The sequence below is a fragment of the Octopus sinensis genome, linkage group LG16, assembly GCF_006345805.1.
Source record: "Octopus sinensis linkage group LG16, ASM634580v1, whole genome shotgun sequence".
Lineage (NCBI taxonomy): Eukaryota > Metazoa > Mollusca > Cephalopoda > Octopoda > Octopodidae > Octopus > Octopus sinensis.
The window spans coordinates 52,979,634-53,007,133 of NC_043012.1; the positions used below are offsets into that span (position 1 = coordinate 52,979,634).

Here is a 27,500-nt window from a genome sequence, read left to right on the forward strand (position 1 = left end):
CCAGTTAAAGGAGGCCTACAGGGCAATAATCCTTTCTACTATAGGCACAATGCCTGAAATTTTGAGGAGGGGGATGGCCGATTACATCAACTGCAGTACTCAACTGGTACCACTTTCACTTTCATCAACCCTGAAAGGATGAAAGGCAAAGTCAACCTCAGCAGAATTTGAACTCAGAACATAGCAACAGGCGAAATACTGCAAAGAATTTTGTCCAGCATGCTAATGACTCCGCCAGCTCACCACCATTAAAAATATTTTCTACTATAGGGACACGGCTTGAAATTTTGGGGAAGAGGTCTAGTCGATTACCTCGACTCCAACGTTTTGCTAGTACTTAATCTAGTAATTCCAAAAAGATGAAAGGCAAAGTTGAACTCAGGAGAATTTGAACTCAGAGCATAGCGCTGGACAACATGCTGCTAAGGATTTTGCCTGGCATGCTTACAATTCTGCCAGCTCACTGAATAATATTAATAATAATGATGCTTGCTTATAAAGGCACAAGGCCTGAAATTTGGTAGAGGGATGTAGTTGATATCCTCCTCCCCAGTATTTATTTGATATTTTATTTTGCTGACCCTGGAAAGCTAAAAGACAAAATTGACCTTGGTGTCATTTGAGCATAGAATGTAGAGTATTGATTATGATAACAATTTCTTTTATTTGCAACAAGACAGATAATGAGGTGGACAAATAGAAAGACTCACAACCAAAAATGTGGTGGTTTATACAAGAAATTGAATGAGAAATAAAGAGTTAAAATATAAGTACACACGATATATAAATAATAAAAGATAATGATGACACATTACTACTGCTACAGGAGAGATAATCAAGGAGTACATTACCCTGGACACTAGGGGCTAGTGCCCTCTGCCACCATCAGACCCTAAGCTACAGGTGCACATTTAAAGTGGTCCCATTCACTCTTAGTATTTTCACAATTTTCACCCATCTTTTAAATGAATTTACTTGTGAACAGCATCATTTTCCCAAATACTTTCCTTCTTCAAATTGATGAGAACTTACCAAAGAGGAATTTACCAAGCAGTAATCTATATACTAGACTAGCTATGACCTGTTGGGTCACCAGGAAACTTTGAGTTTCCCAGCAGTGGAGTTTTGTTATCGGTTTCTTTTTCCTTTATTTCGCATGCTTTCAATGAATGTGACATCGAAATCATGTGTAAATGGTTCTTTTTCCCATAAAAGGAAAGATTTGGCTGCTATTTCTTGCACGCCCTTCTACCATGTAACAGGTATTTTGGGTCCTTTATCACTTATAGCTGTTACGTGGTAGCAGGGCATGCTAGAAATAGCAGCCAAATCTTTGGTGGTGAGATATATTGAATGCACTCAAAAAAACCTATGGAAAAACTCAAAACACTGACGTCAGGAACGGGTTTTTATGAAATATTTACCATATTTTTAAAGCTATTTTCATTTTAAAATAGTTTTTAATTATGCCAAAATAAATTTCTGTAAAGATATTCACTTGAAAATAATTACAAAAAAAAAAAAACATTAAAATATTATCTGTTTAAACAAAGCTAAAATATAAATACTTACTGTACAAACAACTTACATTTTTGAAATCACATTCACTTAAAAATATTTCTAAATTATTAAAATATTATGTTTAAAAGAAGCGAAAATGGAATTATTTACTGTAAAAAAACAACTTGTATTTTTTCATTGTCAAGTCACTATGTCCAATTAAAAGATAAGAGTTTCTTCCCTTTCAGGGATAAGATCATTTTCGGAATATTTCCCCATTATTAACGATTTTGGGTATTTATGCCCCCAAAATCTCTACTACCTTAAAAACCACTGGTCTAATTTATGTGAAACTTGTTTCATTCTGTTCGTATTAACATTTCAGGGTAAACTTAATACATGGAATTTTCCCCTTATGTGGCCATTTGGCTGGATAACATTGCAAGCAAGCAAGCAAGATTCAAGCTGACTTTTAGTGTATTATATATATATATATATATATATATAAATATATATATGTGTGTGTGTGTGTATGTATGTATGAGACTGGTATATAAGACCAACCCTTCCCATGGTGTAAAGCAGTCATGACGGTGGCATGTAAAAGTGTCCATGTGGTTCCACATAAAGGAGCCCATGCAATGCCATGTAAAAGCACCCAGCACACTCTGCAAAGTGGTTGGCATTAGGGAGGGCATCCAACGGCAGAAACCATCCCAAATCAGACTGGAGTCTGGTGCAGCTCCCCAGCTTTGGCTAAACTATCCAACTCATGCCAGCATGGACACAGACATTAAATGATGACGATGGTAGAGGGCCAGGAGGGCAGGAACAGGTCAATGTGGTCATCCAACAAGTTGGATCCTTGGGAAATATTCAACCCATGCCAGCAGGAAAGACAGGTACTCTTGCAGGAACATGTCTGACCACTGAGAAACATTACCTTGATTGGAAGTAGATAAGGATTAGTGACAGGAAGGACATCTGGCCATAGAGAATCTGCGTCGATAAAACTCTGTTCCATGCATGCATGAAAAATGTGTATATATGTGTGTGTGTGTGACATGCACAGAGAAAACGAGAAAGAAGATTTTGTATGTGTGAATGTGAATGAATTGCTTCCTCTCTCTCTCTCTCTCACACACACACACACACATACACACATACACAGAGCCAGGGACATATATTTTAAGCCCTGTTGGCCAAAAACACCTAAAAGCAAAATGAAGACTAGATCCTCTAAGTTGCCCAGCAGCTTTACCTTCTCCATCAGTCGGTCAGTCACCTTACATAAGAACAACACAAGCTGATAAAGAAATAAAGTGAACCTCTATGTAATTCAAAGTGCAAAAAGAAATAACAGCTAAATCTCCATCAAATTACACCTTACAGCCATTAATAAAAAGTAAAAATATAACACGCTGGAATGAGAGGATGCATTCAATATTGAGGTGCTATATATACAAAACAATAGCTATTTTAGCTGGACTATAAACATTATAATTAGCTGTTCTTCGTTTATATAATTAGCTCTTCTATTTTTCCACACACAAATTTAATTACAGATTAGTTTTGATATCTTTATATTCTAGACAACTAAATGGTAGAGACATTAGAGGTTTGTCTCGCAACAATTACTGCGATTGTCTGAACTTAAGGTTCAAATCCTGTTGTGGCTTATTCAGCCATTAGTTGGATAAATCCCGACTGGCAAAAATTGAAGTTCCACTCAATGCAATATGCATGATAAATGCATTGAGTTCTTTCATTAATAAATGATGATGTTTTGCACTGAACTACTGAGTTTGCATACAAACAAACCATTACCAGTTGTCATGTGGTATGCACATACATACATACATACATACATACATACATACATATATACATGTCCTTCTAATTTAATTAAATTCTATGTCTTTGTGCAGCTAAAGATTGCTCTACACTTTAAATTGATGTAATGAAATGATTGCATTGTTCAATTAAATGGAGTCACATGAAACAATCGTACTGCATTACCTCTGGATATCCTTGTTGCTTATTTTGATTTTACATATATAGATACGTATGTTCGTACATACATACATACGTACGTACATACATAGGTACATACATACCTACATACATATATGCATGCATGCATACATGCATGCATGCATGCATACATGCATGCATGCATACATACATACATACATACATACATACATACATACATACATACATACATACATACATACAAGGGTTACAGAATGGACAGGATAATACCTATGTTTCATAGTGAGTAGAATCTCAGAAGTGGTAAATGTCCAGCCGAGGTGTATAACACAGGTACTCTTTAGGCCAAGGCTATCTTGGATCTTGCATTATTCATATATAATATATAAATAATAAGATCCTAGGATCTTACATTCATATATTCTTTCATTCTTTCATTTGTTTCAGTCATTTGACTGTGGCCATGGTGGAGCACCACCTTTAGTCAAACAAATAGACCCTAGGACTTATTCTTTGTAGGCCTAGGACTTATTCTGTCAGTCTCTTTTGCCAAGCCACTAAATTACGGGGATGTGAAAATGCTAACATTGTTGTCAAGCGATGGTGTAGGGTACAAACACAGGCACACAAACACACACACGTACATATACAGCAAATCCACTCACGAGGCTTTGGTCAGCCTGAGGTTATGCTATAAGACACTTGCCCAAGGTACCACACAGTGGATTTGAACCCAGAACCATGTGGTTGGCAAGCAAGCTACTTACCACACAGCCACTTCTATACACATATATAGATATAGATATACACACATACGTACATACATATATACATATGTGCATATATATATATATATATATATATATATATATATATATAAATAATATATATATATATATATATATATAGATAATGTAAATAGAACATCATGCAGGCAAAGAAAGATGGTCACGTGAGGAAAAGAAAGATGGATGATGGTCACATGTAAGCAATGAGAGAAAAAGAGAAAGATGGGGAGAGAGACAGACAGATAGATAGAAAATGGTGAAGGGGAGAAAAAGGAAATTAGAGAAGGATGGGGAGAAAATCGTATACAGTAGAGTTGCATCAAAACTGTTAAGAGAAATTTACTTGGAAATGGGTGCATGCGTGCGTGCGTGCGTACATAAATACATACATACATGGCTTTAACATGGTTTCCTTTCAATGAATTCTGTGACAAGGCAATGGTCAACTTGGAGCTTAGCAGCGGACACTTAAAAGCCACTCCCGTAAAATGTGGTACAGTGGGACTGAACCCAAAACCATGTGGTTGCAAAATGAGATTTTTAACCCCACTAGTCATGTCTATTTATTTATGTCCTCCTTTTCATAAACATTTACATAACTTCATATTGTTTTACTTGTAAGCATAGACACAAGAGTTTTATATATATCTGATATTTGATGTACTCTTTCGTCTCTTTTACTCTTTTACTTGTTTCAGTCATTTGACTATGGCCATGCTGGAGCACCCCAGGACTTATTCTTTGTAAGCCGAGTACTTATTCTATCGGTCACTTTTGCCAAACTGCTAAGTTACGGGGATGTAAACACACCAGCATCAGTTGTCAAGTGATGTTGGGGGGACAAACACAGACACACATACATACATATATATATACATATATACGACAGGCTTCTTTTAGCTTCCGTCTACCAAATCCACTCACAAGGATTTGGTCGGCCCAAGGTTATAGTAGAAGAAACATTCCCAAGGTGCCACACAGTGGGACTGAACCCAGAACCATGTGGTTGTTAAGCAAGCTACTTACCACATAGCCATTTGTCATGAAGTCAGATTCTTCTTAAAAGTATTTAAGAAATATTATTCTGAGCAACAAGTTCGAGTACCATAACAGGAAGGAGATAGAACTAAGAGGAATGCAGGCTTTATGAATACCAGTTATTGTTTAGCCCTGGGCATCATGAATCTTAGTTAAAGACTTGGCTGACATATACACACTGACGCATTACACACACACACACAGAGCACATGCACTCATATACACACATGCATTTATATACATGCACAAACACCTTACTTCTGATAAGACATTGGTATAATGTTTCACTCATAATTGCAAGTAAGTCCAATGCATGCATGCACACAAATATGTATACGTGAATGTACATAGACTATAACTTCCCTTATGCATTATATACATCTCTGACACACACTATACACACACAAAGACACATATACACATGCACATACTACTCAAACACAAACCTGTTTACTCAAACTCAGTTACTGATATCTTACCCCTGATAATGATAAAACATTAAGTACGGACGATACAAGTACAGATGCACACACACACACACAAGCACAAACATGTACACACACACTCACACATGCACCCACACAGACACACACACTCACACGCACATCTCGTGCACAGGCATACCCAAACACAAACTTGCACATACAAGAATGCCCACTCACAACTCGATACACACATACATGTAAACCATAAACATACGCACACACACACACCTTATTTCAATACAGTAAGTATAAGCGAAATACACACACACAAAGTGACTCACACATAGCATTCACACGCACACATATGTACACAACATATACATATACATACACACACGCACATACACAAGCAGAAACCCATTCATACACTCACTATTGTAAAATACTTTATCGGTGATAAGACATTAAGTATTTGTGAAACACACACACACCTACAGACACACACACACACATACATGCACACCTACACACACTTAACAAATAATAATTATCACCAATAAGACACTGAGTATAAGTGAGATAAACAAATAAAAGCCAGCAAGCAAACGCAGCAAAGAAACACGAAACACACAAAAACACTGGTGACAAAGTAATCATATTTCTTATAAGATATTACACCACAGAGAAGTAGGTGTTGCTTGACTTCCCATTTCTTTAGCTTATTGGGATCTGCCGTATAAATGGTTATCAATGAAAGCCACTGACCGGCCAGCATCGCCTGAGGGGAGCACATTGATTTCTACCTAATTTCTTCATCATTATTTTGTTGGAAAGCTTCCGTTGGTTCTCTCTTCTAAGGTGCCAACTAACTTAATGAGTTTTTGTGGCAGCTTCACAACCAGTAAAGACTGAATATAATTCTGCTTCGTTAATACACTTAGGTGCTTTTCCAGCATTCTTATGGTGTCAATGGGTCGCTGCTAAGCCAGAAACTACTTCTTACCTGATAACAAAAGATTCAAATCTGCCTTACTTCAGATGTTATTGTTGTTGCTGTTCTCAGTGCTGTTTAGCCCCAGGCCATTCAGATTAAGTAGACTTACAGTAAAAGGCTATGACTATACAGAAGACATTATTTATTTATTTATATATTTATCTATGTTTTCAGATTTGTCTTTCCTGTTTTAAGACAGTAGGGTGTAATAAAGGAGGTTTAGCAGCTATTTCTAGCAGCTGAAGAGACTACATAAACAATCTCTTTGCTCTATGTTAGTGTTTCTCGATCCCTTTCTTTTTTTTTTTTTTAACCTATAGACCCCTTTGATTCCTATTTTATTCAGATGGACCCTCATAGGCATTCGATGTTAAAAAAATCCTACTGTATTTCTATAATTAAATATCATCAAAATTTGTATGAAAAAATTGTTAAAATATAATGCATATTGTTGAAATATAACCAATTCATAGCAGATAAATTTTAACAACACAAACTTATACAGACCACCAAGGGGCCATATGAATCCCAGTTGAGAATCATTAATCTATATGGGACTGGATGGGAACTTTACAGCATTTCTTCAAGTCTATGGGTGTAATTTAGAAACGAAACTAGGGCAGTAGCTGCCCAGAAGAAAATAGGAGCTTGAAACAAATTTCTAAATACAACTTAATTCATTTGAATGAGACACCTACTCTTCCCATCGCACCCAAACTACTGTCTCCCTCCCTTAAAGAAGCAATTTGAATTTGATCTGATTTATTCGAAAAAGAAATTGTTTACTTCATTAGGGTATATTTACATACACTGGATGCCTGAGAGAAAATTCATGCCAACACAAAAACTCTTCCATAAGCTGCCAAGGAGAAGAATACTAATATACCCCATGGTTTTTGAAGAGCATGAAAAAAAAGGGTGGCACAAAGAATTCTCATCCTGGATAGAGTCACATCACTGTGGAATGGCACATAACACTGCAGCTTATGTTTATCAGAAAAATGATTGCAAGTTAAGGACTGATGATCATTTAACAAACATACATACTGTAATACATCAAAATCATTTCCTGATAGTGACATTTTGTAACAAGCAAGCTCCTGTAAAAGTCTGTGTGCCAAATGATTTTAAAAGAAAAATTTAATATGTGCCATGTTACAGCATAATTTTTGCCACATCTGCTGACAGATAAACAAAAAGAGGAACTGAGACACATTGAGTTAGGAGCTGTTAAATCATTTGAATGTTGAGGGTTTTTGAAATGTGTTATCAGAGGTGAAGAAATGTAGATGTGAAAAAAAGGGCATTCTCACAGAGTTCAATTATCATCAATGCAACCAAAAAGGAGAAAAGAAATAAAATTAAAAAACACATCAGAGTCATTCAAATATGAAGGTGATGTTAATTGTTTCCTTTAACTAGAAAATCATTGTTCAAGATGATTGCATTCTAGATGTCAGACAATCAATAAATAGTTTTAGTTGATTGTCCTGGGTTGTTTGAGAGATGCAGTGTAAAGGAAGAGGCCTGAAGCATGGACCAACAAAAACCTGGACACTGCACCATGCCAATACTCTGACTCCTGCAACATTCATCTCTGACATTTTAGCAAAGTAGGAGTTGTCTCTCATTCTTTGGCGGCTTTCCTCTCCAGATTTGACCCCAGTGAGCAGTATTTTGTCACCAAAATTGAAATCTAGCCTGAAAGATTCCTGCTTTCATACGCAAAGAAAGGCCAAAGAAATCTGCAACAAGGATTGTGCATTATCTCAAAAAACAAGTTCAGAAACTGGAAAAGAGAAAATTCAGAATAAGAAAAAGTGAGTTGCATATTAAAAGTGGAGGGACCAATTTTGAAGGACATGAAACTAATTTGCAAGTAAAGTAATGTCATTTGCAATAATGGTTTTGAAAAATTCTGATTTATATACCAGCTTGTGGTCTTATCTTAGAAAGAAATGAATCAAGAAATTCTTTATAAGTCTCTTGACTGGCTAGAAATAACAGCCAATTGCCATAACTGGCAATTTCTGTTTGTTACCATCTTGCTGCCTATACCTGAGAACCAATTTTGACGAAACTCTGCACACATGTTAAACTAACATCCAGTTCTATTATAGGTTAATTGAATTTCAATAAAAATATACATTGGACCCCCTATTGGGGTTGGGCTATTATATGATAAAATGGGAAGGATGCAAAGCGTGTTAGTGTCAGGGAAATGTAGTAGCATAGTGAGTATGACATCAGGGAAGGAGACAACAGTGTTGTGTAAGCGACAAATATGGGGAGGCAATGGGATAAAACATTAATACAGCTTCCATATACATGTGATGCTGCATTCAAACTTTTGCAAATACATAGATACATATACACAAGTAACCTTTAAGATGCCAAGGAAGGGAAAGAAAGGTAGGTGTGAGGAATACAGAGCTTTAAGGAGGGGGTAGGTAGCTTTTCTGCAGTCCATCTAAAAGAAACATTCAGACACAGACACACACACATACATATATACATACATGTCTACTATACATCATTTTAAACATGTGATTACCTGTGTGTACGTTTGTAAATGTGCGTGCATGTGTGTTTGTGCCACATCCTATAACTGTTTGTCTCTCTACTTTTATAAGGTCTTATTATGAAATGTTAAAATTACGTCAAAATTTTCAAATTTGGTATACTGAGATAATTTGCCATGTTAAATCTGATTTTGTTACTTATTTGTTCCAGAAAAATTGCAGAAAAATGTTGCTGAGGTTTAAAGTTTAATCAATTTTACCAAATTAGAAAACAGGATTTGGAAGCTGACAAATCACAAAATGAAAGCAAAACTATTATGAGGAGGAGGTTTTATTAAACAAATGAACGCAAAGCATTACAATGACAAAAGATGTAAAAACTTCTAAAGTCTTAATAAGTTTTAATGAATAAAGTCATGTGAAATGGTTGAACAAACATGTAAATAATCTAAAAAGGAAAAAAAAAATCCACAACAAAGTTTTTTGCAAAAAATTGCACAAATCTGCCCTCATCAAGAGGCTTCTCTGTTAGGGAAGACATGGTCTGACATGCAACAAAGAAAAATTTATATAAGATATTCTATCGTAAAAATTGCCTGGTAACGATGGGCTATTCAGCAAGTATATATATGTATATATATAAATATATATATATATGTACACACACACACACACATACACATATATATATTCTTTTATTTGTTTGTCATTTGACTGCAGCCATGCTGGAGCACTGCCTTTAATCGAAGAAATCAACTCCAGAACTAATTCTTTGTAAGCTTAGAAATTTTTCTATCACTCTCTTTTCCTAAACCGCTAAGTTACAGGGACATAAACACACCAACATCGATTGCCATGTGAAGGTGGGCTGACAAACAGAGACATACACATACATACATATATATATGTGTGGATATATATATATATATATATATATATATATATATATATATACAACCTGCTTTTTTCAGTTCCCGTCTACCAAATCCACTCACAGGGATTTGATCAGCTTGAGGTTATAGTAGAAGACACTTGCCCAAGGTGCCACGCAGTGGGACTGAACCCAGAACCATGTGGTTGGTAAGCAAGCTACTTACCACACAGCCACTCCTATGAATTAATATAAACAGTGAGGTGGAATGTGATACCATAAAGGAAAAATTCAATCATCACTAAGTGTGACCAAGGATGCCAGAGCACCTACATTGCTAGAAATTAGACTTAGTTCTGTAAGAGGAGCACAGAAAGTATACAAACATGCTGACAGGGGAGCCAACTGCCCCATACACACATGTGTGTGTGTACACATATATATATATATATGCATACACATATATATATATATGCATACATATATATACATATATATGCATACATATATATATATATATATATATATATATATATATATGCATACATATATTATATATATATATATATATATATATATATATGTATATATATATATATATATATATGTGTGTATGTATATATATATATATATATATATTATATATATATATATATATTATATATGTGTGTGTGTGTGTGTGTGTTTATATACATATATATAGGTGTGTGTGTGTGTATGTATACACATATACTTTTCTTTTAAATTTCCAATGTTACATGTATTACTTATTTCATCGTTATACAAATAAAATTAAGTATTCACTATATTTCTTCTACATTTTCTTATATCATATTAACTATATATATATATATTTATATATATATATATATATGTGTGTGTGTGTGTGTATGTATTTATGTATGAATGTATATATATAATTTTTGCCCACAAACTTACCAAAATGGCTGAGTTGGAGAGCCTCTAAAGGCTCAATAGATGTGCAAGTAATAGCACCCAAAAGACTGTCAATTCATATCCTACCACATGTGACACATAGAAAGACACATTGTCTAGAGTAGTGGCACATTGAAAAAGGAGAGAGGTATAATGAACAACTGGACTGTCTTGACTCATAGGTCTGTTTAATCAGGACTGACTGAACCTAGGGTTAAACTTACAACAAAAACTCTACATTTATAGATGATTCAAAGATGTTTAATCTCAATTGATAAATGTCACAAGAGTGTCAGAGAGAAGGGGAGATTGTCCAGGACTTCAAAATTCCCCTGTGTCCTCCCCTGCCAACAGTGGCTTGCTGCCACTGAACGAGATAAGCTGCAGATACTAAGGCACTTACTTAAGGAACTCCCAAGCTTATCACCATTTCTGCCAGGTCCCAAAAGATCCATTTCTCTTTTATCAGAAAATGTGAGATTGAAACTTAGAATATACAGAGCCAGAATAGATACTGCAAGTTATCGCACAAGCCAATCCATCAGTCTAGGCTGGTACTTTTGTTATTGATCAGAAGGAAAGGATAAAAGCCAAACCAGATCTTGTCACGATTCAAAATCAGAGCACACAGAGCCTGAACAAATACCACAAGGCATTATATCATTACATCTGCGGCTATAATGATTGCCAATTCCCTTTCTTAATCTTACAAGATAAATAATAATTTATCAATATATGTTGATCCACATACTGTTAAAATGGCCAAATAGAAGTAAACAACAATCTCTGAGTAGCCTGGTAATGAGGAATATATTTCCAAAGACCGAATAACACAGAACTGCTCATATTACGTTGCAGTATAACTAAGAAGATATCATGTAATGGGGCAATTTCATACATTAATGTGTGTGTGTGTAGATAGATAGATAGATAGATAGGTAGATAGATAGGTAGACAGAAAGCTAGATATATAGATAGATAGATAGATAGATAAATAGATAGATAGATAGATAGATAGATAGATAGATAGATAGATAGATAGATAGATAGATAGATAGATAGATAGATAGATAGATTATTTATATTTATCAATCTATCTTTATTTGTGTGTCTGTGTCTGTGTATATATGTATGTATGTATCTATTTATGTATGTATATGTATTATTTCTTTCTTTTCAGGGAAATTATAGAGTAAAGACAGTAGATAAATATTATAGCTAAAGCTTGGGTATTCTAAAAATAATTCCAAATACAGATATTGAAGATCTTAGCTACACTTCTAAACTAGAATCCATCAAACAGGCTTCTCAATTCAAAATGGCCAAATCCAACGTATCGGTTTGCAAGAAGAGAGCAATTAGTTTATTTGATTGGTTTTTAATGGAGCTTCACCAACCAAAGTCATTTGATAACAAATCCTAGATTTATAAGATTTTTCTAGCTAAAGTCTCTCTAAGCCCCTACTTTGCTTTCTATTGCAATACAGAAATCAAAAACTGAGAATCCAACTTGAATGCAATAGAGACATAGGACAGAGAGAGAGTGAAAGAGAGAGAGAGAGAGAGAGAGAGAAAGACAGTCAGACAGAGAGAAGAAGTAAGGAGCAAATAAGAAATTCAGAATCCAGTAAAGTAAGAGAGAGAGAGAGAGACTGTAAGACAGAGTTACATCATCTCTGACAGAAACACAATCCAATATCAGATAATGGCTCAGCCAGTAAAGACAGCTAGCTAATATGCCATTTTCTTCCAAGTTCCAGTGGCTCATAAATTGATACAGTTTATAAACACACAGACAAACACAAACACATATCCGCGCGTATGTGTACATGCATATGAATGCATGTAAATATGCATATGGAAGTGTGTATATATATATATATATATACAAATACATGTATATATATATATATATGTATATATACAAATACATATATATATATATATATGTATGTATAATATATATATATATATATATATAGATATATATATATATTTATATATGTATATATATATATATATATAACATAATATATATATATATATATACATTCATACATATACAGATGCACAAAAATTTAAACACATGTGTAGCCATCACTGGCTATATATATATGTGTGTGTGTGTGTGTGTGTGTATAAATACGTATATATATATATATATATATATTAAGAGAGAGAGAGAGTTTGATAAATAGATATGTGTATATGCATATATACATATGCAGGAAAGTATGAATGTGTTTGTGTATGTATGTGTGTGCCGTTGTCTGTGTGCATATTGTCTATGTATATGCATAATAATAGTACATAAAAATACCAAATTCTATGGAAGTCTAACAAAATAAAAAGAAATATATATATATTACGAATGAGGGGGTGGCAGATGAAAAACAGAGAAAAAAACAATTTGTTTTGGTTATATTCTGTTTTGTTTTGCTTCATTTTTATCTTTTAGGGGGATTTTTTAATCTTTTCATTATTTTTTAATAGATGAATGGGGTAGTCCGGGTGAGTAAAAGAATAATAAAAATAAGTTTTGAAAATGGTATTAAGGGAAGAAAAATGGAAATAATTCAAATGAAGGGGAAAAATTAGGGAGAGTAAGAGGGACGGTGGGAGGGAAAGACTAAGGGTGAAGACTAAGGGTGATGAGAATGAATAGAAATGAGGAGAGAAGATGGAGGAATGAGCATCACAATAAAAATATCTTTAACTGATTAGATGAGAATGATCCACACCCCCATGTGACATTAACTGTGTTAGCAGCAATATATCAGTCAACAAAAACACACAAACACACACACACACATACATACATACACGCACGCACACACACAGAAACACACACACACGCACACACGCAGAAACACAAACACACACATGCACACACACACACACAGAAAAATAAACTCAGACACAGACATACATGTCTGTACACATACATACAGTTTTATTTCCCTCCACATATGTGTGTGTGTGTGTGTGTGTGATGCAGAGATGTAATAGAAACATGTGCACACACGGGTGTATATATATACATATATATATATATATACACACACACACACGCAAATACATTTACACAAACGCAATGTGTGTAAGCACATATATATATATATATATATATATATTATATATATATGTGTGTGTGTGTGTGTGTGTGTATGAGATAATCATATTTATGTATTCACATACAGACCAACATATATACATTTCTACACATATGTATACATATATATATATTCTATATGATACATATATGCATGTGTGTGTGTGTACACATACATATTGAAATATTCAGTTATAAAAGTGCAGCATATATTTATGCATCATTTGTCATATACACACACACACACACACGTATATCCATGACTATAAATGTATAGATGCACAAAAATGCATATCCATGTGTATTCATAAATGCATGCATGCACACACACACACACAACTACAGATGCACAAAAATTTAAATACATGTGTAGCCATCACTGGTTATATATATATATATATATATATATATATATATATACATGTGTGTGTGTGTATAAATATATATAACATAACCATAAGAAATCAAACCTACTCACACACAAATCTTTTGTAAGAACACATGAACTCTTACATCATTATCATCATCTAGTGTTTTAAATCTGGGTTTTGTCCCCCATTAACTGGGCTGGCCGAATCAACCTCAATGCCATAGTAACCGAGGTAGGCAAGTGCAGCCCACCCCAACCTTTAGGCTGGCTGGTGCCCATTTTCCTTTGCTGTCCTGGGGCTTTTTTGGAGCTGGATTTTCTATGGGGAGCATGCCCTCTTGCTTACCCTCAACCTCAGTTTCTAGACATGAATGGTCCTGAGACCAAGGGCTCTATCATAATTTTTAATAATGTGGCTGAAAACTAGCTCAGGAGGCAGTGTACGAGCCCCCACTACACACATATATACAAATGTATTTGTGCCTAAGCAGATAGATATGTACCACTTAAATCAGAGAGGAATTCATAGACATAAGTACATAATGCCTTGGACACATACACAGTCTTTTCCATACATGAAAAGTCATACACACAGTTGTAAGCTGATGCACACATATACATACATGCATACAAACACAAGCATTTACAAATAAAATGAACTGGCATAAAAAAAAATCACTGGTGAATGTATGCATATATATATATATATATATATATATATATATATATATATGTATGTATATATATATGTATATATTTCTGTTGGGCATTGCAATACTAGTAATCTGGTGTTAGAACTCAATACAGATATGGTTTGGTACGAAGCATCAGACAAGTACAAAGCAGTAGTAATAAGAAATTGGGACAACAAAGGAATAAACAATAATATTGTGAATGTCATTAGCTTACAACTGTTTCTGCTATCTGATGTAATACACTCGTAGTTGGGTGCTTGAGTATCATTCTGTAGCTTCATCAAGGTTTCAAACATGAAGTGCCTTGTATATACAATGCTTATATATATATAGGCATAGGAGTGGGTGTCTGGTAAGTAGCTTGCTCACGAACCACATGGTTCTGTGTTCAGTCTCATTGTGTGGCACCTTAGGCAAGTGTCTTCTACTATAGCCTCGGGCCAACCAAAGCCTTGTGAGTGAATTTGGCAGACAGAAACTGAAAGTAGCCCATTGTATATATATGTATATGTATGTGTGTGTGTGTGTGTGTGTGTGTGTGTGTGTGTGTGTGTGTGTGTCTGTGTGTATGTATGTTTGTGTGTTTGTCCCCCAATATCGCTTCACAACCGATGCTGGTGTGTTTACGTCCCTGTAACTTAGCGGTTTGGCAAAAGAAACAGATACAATAAGTACTAGGCTTACAAAGAATAAGTTCTGGAGTCGATTTGCTCAACTAAAGGCGGTGCTCCAGCATGGCCGCAGTCAAATGATTGAAACAAGTAAAATAGTATATATGTATGTATATATATATACAGCCGAAATCACTAAGATGATCCGGTTCCCGACTGAAGATTAGAGGCTTCAAGTGACCCGTTGGTTTTTTGTGTCGTCTCCTTGTGTGTTTTTGCGTTCTTGTCCCACTTTGTAATTTATATTTTATGTTAAATTCTATACATATATATATATATATATACATACACAAACATACACATACATGTGTGTGCGTGAGAGTGTATGAACATTATCATCATCATCATCATCATCACTCAACATCCATTTTCCATGCTGGCTAAACATGATCCAGCAAGCTGCAGGACAATCCAATCTTCAGTATTAGCTTTGGCATGGTTGCTATTGCTGGATCACTTTCCTGTTGCCAACCACTTTAGGGTGTGTACTGGGTAAGTTTTTTTTTCTTTTACCTGACACCAACACTTGCAAGGTCGCAAAGTAACATGCAAGGCAAACAAGGAAAAAAACTCTCCACAACAGGATGGAAGTGTATCTGAGAGAAGGTGGGGTTGGAGTGGGGTCTTTATGCCAGGTACTGGAGGGATAATGTACGATAGTATGTCAAGCACAAGAGTCTTATTACAGGGGAGATAAAAATAATGGGGGGATGAAATGCAGAGTGTACTCTCAAGGTACAAGAAGGTGAATATAAGAAAGAATATGAAAGAGAGCTTATGGTGGGAGAGAGAGAGGATCAGAAAATTCATAAAGTTATGAGATGAGATGGTTAGAGACAGTGGTAGAGGTACTATCCTACTTTATGGCACTTTAGTGAAATGAATTCAACTGGAGCCACAAGGCAATCAATACTCTGTGAGGAGAAACAAATTGACTGAAACTGTACAGGAGTGAGCCACATATATATCTGTTCATTTGTTTAATATTCATTGCTGTTCTGCATTTTTAAAGAGTTATGTGTGACAGGAATTTTGTGGCTAGATTCTCATTTACCAACACATATGTGACCCACCATTTTTAATGTTAACAAGCAGTGAGAGGCAGCATCACTTGTACTACTTTGATCAAGTCGTGACAAGTGTCACATATAAACAAACATGCTCATTTACATACATACACACACAGGCATCCCTATAAATAAATATATATACATATATATATATATATTATATATATATATATGTGTGTGTGTGTGTGTGTGTGTGTGTGCGCATATGTGTGTGTATATATATATATATATATATAATATATATATATATATACACACATATATACACACACACATACATAGCTAGATTGGCCTTCATACTGGCAAGAAGGGATAAACATGAATCTCTGTGATTCATCCACTGCTGCAGTGTTGCCCGATGAAATGAGTCAATGATGATGATGATCAACCAGATGCCCATGGATAATACAGACTATACTGCACTCATCCCAAGGATATGGACTCTGATGTTAAAGGTCATGTGATTTATGGAAATGTACGTAGCGGTGTATTAAATATTTATAAATTCCATCCTGGAATTATAGTTATTATTATACACACATATACATATACATATATATATATTATATATATATTATATATATATATATATTCAGGGTGTTCCAAAATTAAGGCAACAGACTTTTTTGATTTTGCCAAAGCAAAATATTGTTATATTTCGGGTCTGAGCATTGTAATGCAATGGTATAGGAAACACAATTATGACACTACTACAGTTATTTGATGGGACCACCTCTGTTTTAAATCATAGCCTCAAGTCTCGGTGTGAATGTTTCACACACAGCATGCAGCTGTTCCTGCAGAATTAAAGCCCATTCCTGGCACAGGTTTGCCTTCAGAGTGTTGAGCAAAGTATGAGGAGTACTCAAGACACTCGTCTCTAAAATGGATCCAACAGGGTGAAATTGTGCTTCTTAAGGGTCATACATCCTTGTCTATGAACGAGGAGATGTTTTTCTGAATCCAGTATTATGGCTGTTTGGAGCTGTCAGATGGTACTAAGTCTTGTTGGAGATTCCAAGGTATGCCTTAAAAGTGATCATTTTCCCATGGCAACAGTTCAGCTTCCAGAATGTCACAAATGTATCACTGGGGGTTATTTTTAACAACCGGGGACCCCAAAACAAGGTGAGAACTTCCAGTGGCTGTCACAGCTGCCCAAACTATAAGTGACAGTGGATTTTGATGTCAATTTACGAGCCTGCCCTCAACGGAGCCAGATACACTTCAAACTTGGTCATTCTGGTGGTTAACTGTCTGTTCGATGTCAAATTTCTTTTCATCAGTGAACACCGGGTTGGGCAGTGTGCCTTCAGCAATCTGAGACAGGATAAGACGATTTCTCTCCAGTCTCAAGGCCTTATAAACTTGCATGAGCTCATGTCAGTGGATCATCTTGTAGGAATGGATCCTGAGATCCTCCTTCAACACTCAATACATCAATGTTCAGCTTAATTTTGCTGCAACAGCTAGTTTTCTGATGGAACGAGGATTTTGCCATCTGGTATTTTTGATAAGCTGAGGGGTCCACACACTTCTTTTTCAGCCACATCCTGGTTGCTCAGTAGTGGAACCAGTCTCTTGAAATTTCTTGACAATTTTCCAGACTCATTCAGTTAATTTTAAGCTTTTTTGCAATAATGTATTACTTTCGCCTCCCATGTGGAGGGATATGATTGTATTTTGGTCTATAGCCAGTATCTAATTCATAAATCTGAATTTATTTAGTCTGAAACAAAAAGACACACTAAGCTTCTATAATGATGTATAATTTTCATATCTTATCACATTTATTGATACACCATAACTTCAGTTGCCTTAATTTCAGGACAACCTGTACATATATATATATATATATATAGAAAGTACTAGGCACATAAAAAATAAATCCTCGAATCAATTTCTTTCACAAAAAAAACCCCTTTAAGATGGTGCTCCAGCATGGCTGTAGTCAAATGACTGAAATGAGTAACAGAATAGAAGAATATATGTGTGTACGTGCATGTGTATAAGTGTAATATATATATGTATATATATGTGAGTGTGTGTATATATATATATGTGTGTGTATGTATATATATATATACATACACACATATATATATATATATATGTGTGTGTGTATGTGTGTGTATATGTATGTATATATATATGTATGTATGTGTGTGTATAGCAAAACAGCCAACAACTGAAGAAGAGCTGTTCTTTATGTTTGTCTTCTTTTCCATGTGTGTCTTGTTGCTGTTTGAAAAAATAGTTCATATTCCATGTACTCATACTTCGTATTTTTTTGTAGTACACGGTTTGTGATGCCGTGTGCACACATATGCATATATATATATATATATATATATATATATATATATATATATAGAGGTATTAATTTATAAAAATATGGTAAAGTAAAAAAATTCACTTTACCACACACCGAACTTTTCAGAAATAGCAGCCAAAAATATGGCTATTTCTTCAACTGCAAATAAAAGTCTCCAGACAATGCATACTCAGAAAATAACTCACATAGGTATAAGGGAAAAACAATGAAAGATCACATCCATATACGATACCCGAGGACAGTCTGTTTCTGGATTTGTGGGTAAAACGCCACTTTTCCTTCATCAGCTCAGAGATTTCTTCTTATTTAGATTTGAAAATACTAAGAATCAAACATACCCGTCCGATATCTGTAACATCGGACAAACCATGCCAGACACCCAGTACTAGCGAATCCAAAAATACGAATGAGATCTATTATTCTCCCTGTCCACCCAGTTGTGTGAATTGTGTGCAAAAATGTGTAATAGGTGCTAGAGTGGCTGTGTGGTAAGTAGCTTGCTAATGAACCACATGGTTCTGGGTTCAGTCCCACTGCGTGGCACCTTGGCAATGTGTCTCCTACTATAGCCTCGGGCCGACCAAAGCCTTGTGAGTGGATTTGGTAGACGGAAACTGAAAGAAGCCTGTCGTATATATGTATATATATATATATATATATATATATATATATATATATATATATATATATGTGTGTGTGTGTGTGTGTGTGTGTGTGTCTGTGTTTGTCCCCCCAACATCACTTGACAACCGATGCTAGAGTGTTTATGTCTCTGTAACTTAGCGGTTCGGCAAAACAAGGCCGATAGAATAAGTACGAGGCTTACAAAGTATAAGTCCAAGGGTCGATTTGCTCGACTAAAGGCAGTGCTCCAGCATGGCTACAGTTAAAATGACTGAAACAAGTAAAAGTAAGATAGAAAGAAAGAAATATATATATATATATATCTACGTATAGATGTGAGTATGTACATATACATATATACATATATATATATATATATATATTATATATGTGTGTGTGTGTGTGTGTGTGTGTGTGTGTGTGTATAGTGGGCTCCCTGCAGTTTCTGACTACCAAAGTCTCTTGTATGGTATCAATCTTGGTCAACCCAAAGCTGCACAGTGAGACCAAATACCAAACTTCATGATGGCTGGGGAAGGAGTGAACGATATTTTCACCCTGCGTTAGTTTGTTTATGTCCCCATAACTTAACGGCTCGACAAAAGACTCCAATACAGTAAGTACTGGGCTACAAAAAAAAAGTACTGAGGTAAATTTGCTCAACTTAACCCTTGTAGACAATAACCCAGCTCACACACAAACACTGGTACTCTGCTGGTTGAAATTAATATGCAAGTAGCTGAGTGCTCCACAGACATGCATATCCTTAACATAGTTCTCAGGAAGACTAAGTATCACACAGAATGTGAGAAGGCTGGCTGTTTTGAAATCCAGGTACTACTCATTTTTGCTAGTTGAGTGGACTGGAGTAAAGTGAAATAAAGTGTCTTGCTCAAGGTCGCAATGTGCCGCCAGGAATCAAACTCATGATCTTATGATAGTGATCAGAATCCCCTTTACCTCTAAGCCACATGCCTTCACACACATGCACACACACATAGGTTTATAGTATTTGTGGGCTCAGTAAGCTTAAAGTTTAATCCAACTGATGCTAGTCTGGGAACAAAACAGGGCCACAACAATGTAAATGATAATACAAACACACATGCACACATATATGAATGGTAAAGAAATTGTTCCAATGGCAGAGAGGGGGGAGGAGAGAGGGACGGTGGGAGGGAGAGATAGAAAGAAGAGCGAGAGATAGGTGGGGGAAATGCTTGGTAAAGAGAAGAGGAAGAAGAAAGAAAATGGAGAAACAATGAAAAGGGGAGAGAAGAAGGAAAGCGTTGAATGATGAAAGAAGAAAATGGAAAAGGAAAGAAAAAATAAAAGGGAATGAGAAGAAATTTGAGAGAAGGAAAAGAGATGACAAGAGAAACAGCATCAGTAACCTCTTGTTTAGTAGTGAAGATGAAGAAGAAGATGCAGAGATGATGATGGTTAGGATGAAAATGATGATGAGGAGGAGGGGATGGAAGGGGAGGAGAGCAGAGGGGAGAGGAAGAGGAAGCGTAAGAGGAGAAGGGGTGAGAGGAAGTGTGGTGCAAGGAGAGGTGATGATGATGATGACAATGATGATTGTGATGATGATGACAATGATGATTGTGATGATGATGATGAAGAGGAGAGGGAGAAGGAGGAGGTGTGAGGAAAGGAGAGGTGATGATGGCGATGAGGATTGTTATGATGATGAAGAAGGAGATGGGGAGAAGGAGGAGTTGGGGTTTGGCAGGGAGACATACACTGATCAATGTGGTGAAGGAAAGCCTCTAATCTCGACTTGTTCCCCTGCCTCGCTCCCCCACCGGCACTGCCACTATTATGGCTGCTGCTGCTGTCATTGCTGCTGCTGCTGCTGCTACCGCTGCTAATGTCACAGCCATTCAGTTTTCTCTTTGCTCTTAAGATTCAGTGAAATCCTAATGAGAGAGAAACTGTGCTTTAAAAACAACAACATTAACAACAACAACGACGATGATGATGATAATAATAGTAATAGCAATAATAAAAAAAAACAACACTAACAATAATAACAAAAAACAAATTTCTTTGTTTTTGTTATTTTTTCTCAGTGGCATATTTTTTGTTACATTTTGTTACAATTTGTTATTTTTAAAGAATTTTAATTTATTTTCCTATTTTTAAATTATTTCATTTTTTTCATCATTATTATTATTATATTTATATGTTTTTTTGAGCTTTTTGTATTGTGTTTTATTTTTGTGCCATGAACATAATCGTCATGATGTTGGAGCTGAGCTTGGGTCTTTTGGCTGTGGTAGTGGTGGTGGTGGTGGCAGCGGTGGTGGCCAATAGGTCGGCTGCGGTCGCTAAGGCATGGCAAAGCATTCATAAAATATTCCAGACACATAGACATGGATGCGTACACAGACACACACACACATATGCATGCATAAGCACATGCACACAAACATACACACAAACAGTGGACAAGCATACACACATGCTCATATGTGTGTGTGTGTGTGTGAACACATAGTCATACAAACACATGTAGTAGATACCTCACACAGACAGGCACACATATATATACACACACACATGCATCTGCACATACACATAGAGAGATGCACACAGAAACAGACTGCATCAAACTCAAGCATAAACATACACACATGCACACAGACAGGCAAGCACACATATACACACATACACGCCTGTGCACACACATACATACATATATACACATTACATATACACATTCACACATATACACACAAAGGCAAGCACAAATGCACTCACATACACACACATGTACATACATATACACACATAAATACATACAGATACACACACACATACACAGGCACACTCACACACACACACACGTGTACATACATACATATACACACACGTGTGCATACATATATATGGACACATACATACACACACAGAGGCACATGCACAAACACACACATACACACACACACAGAGGCACATGCACACACACACACATACACACACACACAGAGGCACATGCACACACACACACATGCCGCTGACTACTCCAGTGCTGTGCCATTGGATCAAGATCATCATAATCTTTCACTGATCCTAAACTGGATGTCAGCTCCATCTGGTGGTGATCTCTGGTTAGCTAGTTTAGGGAATATTTCATGTAATTCACTTAGTCGTAGCAATATTGATTGTTGTTGTTTTGTATTTTTGTTCTTTATTTCGTTTTCCCGTTTTTTTTTTTGCATGTGTAATCGTTATTGTTGTTGTTGTCATTGGTGGCGGTGGTGGTAGTGGTGGTGGTGGTGGTGGTGGCAGCAGTGCATGGTAGAGGAGGTAGGAGAGGTGGGCGGGGGGGTTGCTCTCATCACAATGCACAACCATTGGTCTGGTCTCGGAAAGCAAAAACGAGAACTGGTGAGCGTGGTGGTGGTGGTGGGAAGGAGGGAGGAAGAGTAAGCAGAGGGTAGGGTAGGTGAAGGGAGAGGAAAAAGGGAGAGAGAGAGAGAAAGAGATGCAGGCAAGACAGCAAGAGTGATGGTGGTGGTGATTGCAGAGGGAATGCACTGGAGGTCTCTTAGAGAGGGAGAGAGAGAGAGAGAAAGAAGAGTGTAATTGGTTGGACGGTTGTTGTTATTGTCCTTAGAGGTGGTGACGGTGGTGGTGTTGGTGGTGTAAATATGTGTGCACATGCAAGAATTAGCAGAAGATCTCGGCATTTGTGGCAGTCTGCACCAATACGTGCATATTAGTTCGAATTAGGTAGATGAATGAGGAGAAAGAAAAGGAGGTGGAGAAAGAAAGAGGGAGACACCGAGAGAGAGAGAGAGAGAGACAAAGAGAAAGAAACTGAGAGATAAAAGAGCAAGGACGGTCAAAAAGAAAAGACGGGGAGTGTGGGTGGGGGGCACAACCGATACCACTGCCATCACCACCACTACAACTATTACTACCACTACTACAATAGCAACTTCAAATAATCACCAAGATGTAGCCGTTTCTCTCCCAATTGCTGCTGTCCAGTCCAGTGAAAGAACTTTCAGGTCCTTTAGTTACTTCTCTTTGTCTTTGTCACTTCCAGGAATGGCGATGGTTTTGTGGTAGAAGGCGGTGGGGCGCGAGGGAAGGAGAGAGAACATGGGGAAGTGATTGTCCTTTTTAAGAATTTCCCTTTGCTTTTCTTTTTGTCTTTCTTTTTTTCATGCTTTTTTCCTTCTTTTTTTTTTTTTTTTTTTGTCTTGTGTGCGTTGTCAAATGATTCATGGCGGCTGTGTAATCTGGTGCTCATAACAGTGGACATTAACTGGGATTTCAAAGCTGTTCCTTCAGATGTCTGTTGAAAGAAACTACATGGTACTCACTTCCTTGGTTCCATAAGAAATTAGGTTAATAATATGGGAGCAGGAAAGAACGAATGCAAGAAAAGAAGGAAGGCAGGAAAGAAAACAAAAGAACAAAAGGAGAGAAAGAGAGAAGGAGAGAGGGAGGAGATGGTAAAGAGATTGTTAAGTCAATTTAAAACAATAGAGTGGTTCGATAAGAAATAAGAAATGAAATCTTATCCTCACATAAAAACCACTGCACCTTTGTATGAAATGGTCAAGGAGTAAGGTTAGGGGCTTCGAGCTGGGTGCAATAGATGAAAATCCACCAAGAATCTCGGGGAATTAATTCTTACTTTTAAAGACTTATCTTCGACTCCAGCCAGGCTGCTACTCAAACGCGAATGTCATTTTACAAGAGAAAATCTTTGATAGAAAGCAGAAGCATACATTATCACAATGGCAAATTAATGCCTTGCAGACGTTTGGAGTGGAGGAAGAAATAATATATATTAAGGCCAGTCGATTTCATGATCTTGTTCTTCGTGTTGTGAGCAAGAAAACAAAGGTTCTATTGACTTAAAGTGCGTGCGTCTGTGTGTGAGTGCACGTCAGTGCATACCCATGTGTAAATGAGTGCATATGTGTGAGTGCGTATACACATGTGTGTGTCTGTGTGTGTGTGTGTGCATATAAAATATAGACTGCAACAAACGGTAAATGTCTAGAAGCTCCATTAACTTAATTCTGTTGTTGCATATGGTTCCTATTTGGTTGACAGAATGGAGATATTCAAGAGAGATATGGCTGCTGCATTGAACAGATTGTGTGAATATTTCCGATATTTCCTCAGTAATGCATATCTGCTGTGGCCATCATTAAAGAATCCACTCTTACAAAGAATTGTACTGGGTAACCAAAACAAATTCAACATGACCCCACCACATACACATACAGACAGACAGACATACACACACACACAGTGTTCTGCATAAGCAACCTCTATGTGGTCACTATACCCACCACAAGTAAGGACCAAGTTTTCCCCAAATCCCAGTTCACAGTAGAAAATTTTTTAAAAACGAAAAGGAAACAAGATGTCAGATACAGACATTATTGTGTAATTAGGAAGTTTGCTTTGCAGGTTTCAGGTTCAGTCCCACTACACAGCACCTTGGGCAAGTGTCTTCTATTATAGCACAAGGCCGGCCAATTCCTTGTGAAAGAACAGAGTAGCTGGAAAATGTGTGGAAACATGTATGCATATAAACACACACACACCTGTGTGTGTGTGTATGTGTGTGTGTGTGTGTGTGTGTGTGTGTGTGTGTGTGTGTGTGAATATACCTTAGTGCCTCTGTTTATCTCACACCAGTGCTTGAAAACCAATGTTAACTTATAACTTAGCAGCAAGAACATCACTTAAAAATAAGTGCTGGGGGCGCAGTTTGGTTGGCTAAAACCCATCAAGGCAGTGCCCCAGGATGACAGCAGTTATATGACTAACAGAAATAAAAATTGAGAGATATCAGAGCTGAAGTACATATGAGCAGAGACCTACTTCATGAGGGATAACCTCAGGCTACACAAAAGTAGAAACAAAGTAAGAATAACATGGGCCCAGAAGTAGTCAATGTACTGTATATTCAAACATCCTTGCTTAACACTAAATTGATGACATGATCCAGATGAGGATTTGGGGGTCAATTCAACAATAATCTACAGTAAATATATGGTTTTCTTGGGGGAAATTTTAATACCAGACCGATGTTTGTTCTTTGTGACATACTGTCTTCTTTTCTTAGATATTATGTAGAATGCAAAAGAGAAAAATAAAATTCGTTATTTGGATTGAGTACATTGCTTAGCGGTATTTCATCTGTCTTTACGTTCTGAGTTCAAATTCTACTGTGATCGACTTTACCTTTTGTACTGGGCTCGATCTAATTTCAGGACTTGTGCCTAGAGTAGAAAGAATATTTTGCATATTTATTCTTGACATATCTATGCAGATTCAGACGCAAAATAGACTGGTCACTGTAGCGCATGTCATAGAAGAAAAACATCTCCCTTTTATGATAACAGTAGGTTCAATGCAGTCATCGGCACACAGCATTCTGGGACACTGGGGTTTCAACATATTGTACCTCATCAGCCAGAACAGAACTATGAGCCCAGGTAAAGCCAGTGGCTTTGGTTTTTCCTTCAGTGAGCAACCTGCTGGCTGATTAGTGCTTATATCTGCCAACAAATAACAAAGATGTAACCCGCACCACATAGAGCAAGATGCAGAATGATTATTTGCACATTTATTCTTAATCCACCTAGGCAGGTTCAGACACAATATATACTGGTGACTTTATTGTATGTCATAGGAGATTAACTTTTCCCTTTTATAACGACAGTATGTTCAACACATTCATTTCGTTGGTGCATGGCATTCCGGGACATAGGGGTTTTGACGTGTTATATCTCATTGACCAGTATCTACATATCAAATCTGAGCACAATCAGATGGAGGATGCCCAAGATTCTAGAAGACACACACACGCACACAGATAGACTGAACGGATTTTATAATATACTAGCAGTATCACCCAGCATTGCTCAGGTTTGTAAGGGAAATAACTATATAAGCATTTTTAGAGAGTTATAGCCAAAAAATAGCAAAAAAATTCATTAAAAATGGAAAAAAAATGATGGTAAATTTTTTTTTAAATCGTTGACTCATCGTAGACATTTTTAGAGAGTTACTTCCCTTATATAATAGCGAAAAAATGCATTAAAATGAAAAAAAATGATGGTAAATTATTTTTAAAATCGTAGACTCATCGTAGACGCGCGCTAATACCCAGAAGGGCTCGATATCAATCACGACTATAAGATACCCGGTGTTGGTTAAACTGCACCGCAAAATGTGGGAGTAGTTAGGAATCTAAATCGTAGGAGACACACACACAACCATACTTTTATATATAAAGATATATATATATTATCATCATCATTATTGAGTGTCTGCTTTCTATGCAGGCATGTGTTAGATTGTTTGACTGGAACTGGTAAGATGGAGAGCTGCATCAGGTTTCAATCTGACTTGGAATGGTTTCTACGGCCAGATGCTCTTCCTAACGCCAACCACTCCAAGAGTATATGGGTGCTAGTTAAGTGCCACCAGCACAGGTGCTGTTATATACCATCGGCACAGGTGCCAGTTATGCGACACCAACACTGGCTACAACTGTAATTTCACTTG

General features: G+C 36.5%; 1 protein-coding gene across 4 annotated transcripts in view; it reads right to left on the minus strand.

Moving 5' to 3' along the window:
• Positions 1–27,500, minus strand: part of LOC115220533 (conserved oligomeric Golgi complex subunit 1) — a 264,126-nt gene that overhangs the window by 100,397 nt on the left and 136,229 nt on the right. The window lies entirely within an intron of this gene.